General features: G+C 46.9%; 1 long non-coding RNA gene across 1 annotated transcript in view; it reads right to left on the bottom strand.

The window, feature by feature from the left end:
* The window catches only part of LOC310840262, a 161,987-nt gene that overhangs the window by 52,530 nt on the left and 103,453 nt on the right, over positions 1-6,004 (bottom strand). The window lies entirely within an intron of this gene.

The raw sequence follows: 6,004 nt of genomic DNA, 5'->3' as shown, positions 1-6,004 counted from the left end.
CATCTGCCTGCGCACCCTTTACTGGTCTAGCAAGCAGGCTGCTGAGTTACCTGCACCCAGCCACACCTGCCCCAAACAAGGTTCTGCTGTCCACAGACTACATGGAGAGAGAGACTCAGCACAAGCTGGATGGCTGAAAGGAGCCTGGGAGGAAAGGGGACATTTGTGTGTATATATGCTTGCCAGACCCAGGTCCCCACGAGTTCAGATTGTGTCTCTCTGCTTGTTAGGCAGCCCCTCAGGTCCTGCCTGCTTGTCAAGATTCTCATCACAGGCCTTAATTTGAACCAGATCTCTTCATCAGGGCAGAATCCCGGAAGACTTCCACACTCGGCCTTGTATCTCCCAGTGTATTAGCTATATTCCCATTAACTGTTGTTGTTGTTGTTGTTGTTGTTGTTGTTGTTGTTTGTTGTTACTGTTGTTCCTATTCTTGCAGAGTGGTCAGAATAGGAAAAAAATACCTCTGAGCTTGTGAAGAAGGTTTAGGAGTGTCCAGACTACAGGGAGCATCTTCCAGGCATGTTTGACCAACACGCAAGCTGGCATCTTTCATTTCACAGATTAAGCATTGCCTCAGTGGACTTTCCTTCTCATTGATGAGACACTGTATAAGATTACTAGGTGTTGGAGTGAATGTCTTTTATTTAATACTTTGCATTTTCGTATCCCCCGTCCCATGAGGGATGCAACCCAATGTGCCAGTTCCATGAAGCATCGCTGGAGCACCAATCCCAGGCCAGCCTTCCCCAATTGGGTGCTTTCCAGATGTTTTGGATTACAGCTTCTCCCAGCATGGTCAGTGGGAAGGCATGCTGGGAGTTGTAGTCCCCCCATCATCTGGAGGGCACCAGGCTGGGGAAGTCAAAGGCGTAGGAAGGGAGGTGCAGTAGGTGTGGGCCACCCCAGTGTCATGACTGAGAGGGGTGACAAAATGGCAGGCAAGTGGGCAGCACACCTCACGCCCAGTGGCAGCAGCTCTTCTAACCCAGTGGCAGAGAGCAGCCCTCTGGGAGGGCACCCTCCACGCCCCTTGGGCAGCTCGGGTATATTCTCTACCGCTGGGGGAAGTCTGTTCTAAGCAATCTGTGGAGCCACAATTTTATAACCTATGGGTCATATAGATTTGGTGTGCCTATATAAGCCCCATCAAAATGAATGGGAAGAGCCCTACTCTGGGCGGTTTTCATTTCTTTAGATGGGACATGCAAAAGAGAACATCACAGGCTTAGTACGCCAGTCCCTTGGTTCTATCTCCGAGTGTCACATTTGTGCACAACAAAGTGGCGATACAGTGGCTAGATCTGTCAAAGGCCCCTGGTGTTGACTTGCCAAGTGCTTGTCAAGTTCAAAGGCGGGCAGGCAGGCAGGCAGTTTCCCCAAATTACATGTTGTTACATGTGTTTACAACTATTCCCAAATGCTGTGTGTGTGTGTGTGTGCGCGTGCGTGCGTGCGTGCGTGTATGTGCACACACGCACACACACAAATGCATGCACACACACTTATGTGCCTTCTGGCCTTTGATCACTTTGCCAAGAAAATGTGTTTGGAGAAAGTACTGGCTTTTTTTATTAAAAAAAGTTGTGTTTTTTTCTCCTCTTCGTTTCACTCTGCTCTCACCCACTCACCGGATAAACCTGTAAGTAATATGCACTGAAGAAGTGGTTGGGATTGCCGAGAATTTTACATATGTGTGTAAATAAAATATTTATTGTTGCCTGTTTCATATTCTTGTAGGCCTGGACCAAGGTTCCTGCTCCTAGATTTATGTGTCCTGAATCCTGTTTCTGGCACTCTAGAAAAGAATAAAGTATATATTTTTATCAATTCAACTGAGTTTAATGGGTTTGCTACATTCTGCTGAAAGGCCAAGAATGGAAGTGCCTGAATCTGAGCTACCCTGAGCTACCCAGTTGTGCAGCACAAGCTTACTTAGCATCCTTGTTGAGATGGATGCAGAACACCTTCACTCCTAACTTGACCTCCTCTCCACACAGGTCATGGCGTCTTGCCTGGCAATCCTCACACTAAACCGAATTATTTGCAGCTGAGTGACAACGTATCTTTTGGGAACTCAGCCAATCGTCACTTAATGTCTCCAAGTGTTGGATAATTTACCACATCCTTTGCTAATCTGTTCCAATGTTACCCGCCCTATTAAGAAGCCGCATCTCACTTCCAGCTTGAATTCATCTAACTGCAAGCTTCCAGACGCTGGAATTTGTTAGGCTTTGGTCTGCTAGGTTAAAAAGCCATCTCATTGCAGGGTTATATGAAAGCAGAAAACGAAGACATGTTACTAGAGGGAGCATAATCTATGATAAAGCTTCCACACATTTTATATTGAATTAAAGGGGTAAGAAAAACTGCAATTTATGGATGGAGAGATGGATAAGATGACTAGGCTAATGGATCTTCCTGTATGCCATTCATTTATCCAGAGTTCAAAGTGTTTGCCTTTTTATTTATTGACTGCATATAATTATTTTTGATTATTCATTAAATTTATTTATTAAATAAGCCGCCCTTCATCCAAAGATAACAGGGCAGTTTACAATATAAAAACACAAAATACATACCACAGTAGCAAACAAAACCAATAGTTTTAAAAGACATAAATTGTTTAATTAGACAAAGGCCTGGGAGAAGAGGAATATTTTTGCCTGGTGCCAAAAGATATGCAACGAAGGCGAACCTCCTTGGGGAGGTGCCAGGCGAACCTCCTTGGGGAGAGCATTGCTCAAGTGGGGGGCCACAGCAGAAAAGACCTCCAGACCTCTCACAGGGAAGGCACACGAAGAAGGTCCTTGGCTGTTGACTGTAGTGTCTGGGTTGGTTCATTTGGAGAGAAGCAGTCTTTGAGGTATTGCAGTCCTCAGCCATTTAAAGCTTTATAGGTCAAAACCAGCACTTTGAATTTGGCTCAGAAACTAATTGGCAGCCAGTGCAGTCAAGCCAGGATTGGCGTTATATGATCACACCATTTTGCCTGGTGACCTGGCCACTGAATTCTGCACAAGCTGAAGTTTCCAAATCATCTTCAGAAGTAGCCCTACATATAACATGTTGCATTAATCTAACCTAGAGGTTACCAGAGCACAGAAGACAGAAGTTTGGCTATCCCTGTTCAGACACAGGTGCAGCTGGGCCACCAGCAGAAACTGATGGAAGGCACTCTGTGCCACCAAGGGCACCCGAGCCTCAAGCGACAGCACTGGGTCCAGAAGAAGCCCCAAGCTGTGGGTCCCATCCATCCGGTCTAGGGAACCACCCCATAACAGTGCCCCAGTCTTATCTGGATTGAGTTTCAGTTTGTTGGCTCTCATCCGGTCCATTACTGAAGCAAGACTATGGTCTGGCACATCCACTGCCTCACCTGCAGATGTAAAGGTGAAGCAGAGCTGTGTGTCATAAGGCATATTGCTGACAGTGTACTCCAAAACTCCAGATAACCCCACGCAGCAGTTTCATGTAGATGTTAACCAGCATAGGGGATAAGATTGAACCTTGAGGAACCTCACATGGAAGGCTCCACAGAGCCTAAGTATCACCCTCTGGAAGTAGGACTGGCTGGATCTGAAGGGAATTGGAGTCCAGCAACATCCTGAGAGCCACAAGTTCCCCAGTCCTAACAAGCATGACTAATGGTCAGTAATGGCGGGAGTGGGAGTCCAGTAACATCTAGAGGGCCACAGATTCCCATCCCTGCTTTCTGAGATCCTTTCCACCGAATATGCCACTTGGGACCCTTTGCATCGAAAGCATGTGCTGAGCCAATACCCTATGGCCTTATTCCCATTAAGCTAAGCAGCAGGAGCAAGATTTTAATCTGTGTTGATCAAAGTATCCAGCAGATATATGTAGAGAATCGTCAGCACTGAATAATGTGTTGTGCTGTTTATAATAGACCACATTTGCATCAGTTTACACTACTACACTGTTGGCTACATAGTGAGCTTCTCTGATCCAAAATTAGGCATGCAAATCTATCCAATATGAAGTTGCCCACTTGACCTCATGGTGCAGGAGTTGTAGTGCCCTCCCTACTGGACTGCAACTGACCATTGCCCATTTTGGCTGGGCTGATGGGAGCTGGAGTTCAGCCACATGTGACTGGCACCACATCAGCTGTCATTGAGTAATGAGCTGCAAAATGTCAACACTTCCATGTCCATACAAATCATTGATTAAACGTTTCAATAGTATTCCCCCCCCCAAGCTAACAAGGACCTCATATGCTCTCCCCTTTTACAGTTCTTCTTGAGGTCTGTTCATTATTTTTGTGATAGTTTCCCACCTAGAGGAAAGATATTTCCCTTGCCCTCTTGTCACTTTCTGTTTCATTTTATTATTTGATGGGGTTTTTGTTGTTGCTGCTGTTTCTTTCTCCCTTGCCCGCTTGTTTTTCTGGCTTCATGAGCTGATCTTTGTGTCTTTGATATACACATGTTCCAAGAACAGTCCAAGGACGTTAGTAGCCTTTTGATAAAGTTACTGGCTTCCTTGGGACGAAACCCAAAACAGAAGCAACATCTGGGGCCAGGTTTAGCCTGCAACTGCTGATTCAGATGTATTCTGGAATATATCTCAGAGAAAAACATATGGGGCAGAAATACACCTTTAAGGCTGGTGGACTTATGCACCTTAGCAGGTGGAGTCTTGAGGCAGGGACCTGTCCACTTGTCAAAGGTGCTGAAAGCAAAATGCTTTGGGCACAGGATAGCTAAGGGGGCTTACTGGGACACTTTCATCTACTCCTATAGCTTCTGGAGTAGCCAAATCGCTTGTAAAAACAAGGAGGTAGGTGTTCATTGTTTTCAGATGGAACCTGGATTGCTCTCCAACTTCAAAGCACCCCCTGTAATTGAAGGAGACTGTTGCCATGGTCCAGGCATGGAGCTCAAGCCGCTTCCAGACTTGCTATTCTGTGGGCGGGATTCCATCACAAGCTGGCAAATCCAAATTGCATAATTTAAGTGGATTTGGCACTGTTGTACAGCAGACCCATTTCCGCACACACAAATGAACTTTTTGTAGAAAGGAAAGTCCTGGAAAGTGTGGGGTGACTGTTGCTTGATGCAGTGTTGCATAACCTCCCTGCAAACAAATTGGAATGAATGCTCCATAAAGAGCGGGTTTCATATAAGTTTCATGCTAACTTTGTGCAGATGAATCAGGATGAATGTTAAAAAGTCACCTGTAGTCAACCTGAGTCTGGCTCTGCTGTACCTCCAGCTGAGGGGCTAGACCAGGTTCCTGATGCTGGGATTGGGAATGGTGGTTGGGTCAGGAGCCTGCAAAACCCAAGCCTGAACACTTGCAGGCAGCTTCCCCCTGAGCTCAGTTCACCTGCCTGCCCCACCATACCTGCACCACCGTTGCAGGGAGCTAGAAGACTACAGAAAGAGAAGCGGCCTCCCTTTAGGGCAGGGGGCTGGCTCTTTAAAGATTCACATTCTTCAGGCAGGCTGAAGCATGGACCCAGGACTGGCATGAGGCAGTTTGCTGCCCTTCTATGACACTCAAAAATCAGCTGCTCATGCTACCTAATGGTAGAGTTGGTACGTGGTGGAGTGTAACATGGGTAGACTGGATGGGAGGACTCACCAGGCCTCAGTCCACCTCCAGCCTTTCCTTGGGGAAGTTGCTCCCTTGTACCTTTCCACCGTGCCCCATGGCCTTGTGGTCTCTGCTGCAGATGGGTCATCACAGCTGTCAACTGCCACTGCCTTCGTGGGCAGGAGCTCAAGAGCTTTGCATGCGCCACAGCCTTGTTATATAAACCTCAGCAGCAGGCACTCAAAAGCCAGGGTGCTGCGCCCAAAAATCAAAGCTCTCTGGTTCGGCTGTTTCCTGCCTGCTTTCAATCAGGCTATTTACCTTGCTAATCCCCACACAGCCTAAGCAAAGCACGGAGGGATGCCTGCAGGGCTGGTTCCCTCTTGAGCCAAATGAGTGTGGTTTTTGAGGTGCATCAAGAGCTCAAACCCCAAAATAGTGG

Source organism: Podarcis gaigeae (genome assembly GCF_964106915.1).
Source record: "Podarcis gaigeae genome assembly, chromosome: 2".
Classification (NCBI taxonomy): domain Eukaryota; kingdom Metazoa; phylum Chordata; class Lepidosauria; order Squamata; family Lacertidae; genus Podarcis; species Podarcis gaigeae.
The sequence above is the reverse complement of the archived record's forward strand: the minus strand, read 5'-3'. Positions and strand labels throughout refer to the sequence as shown.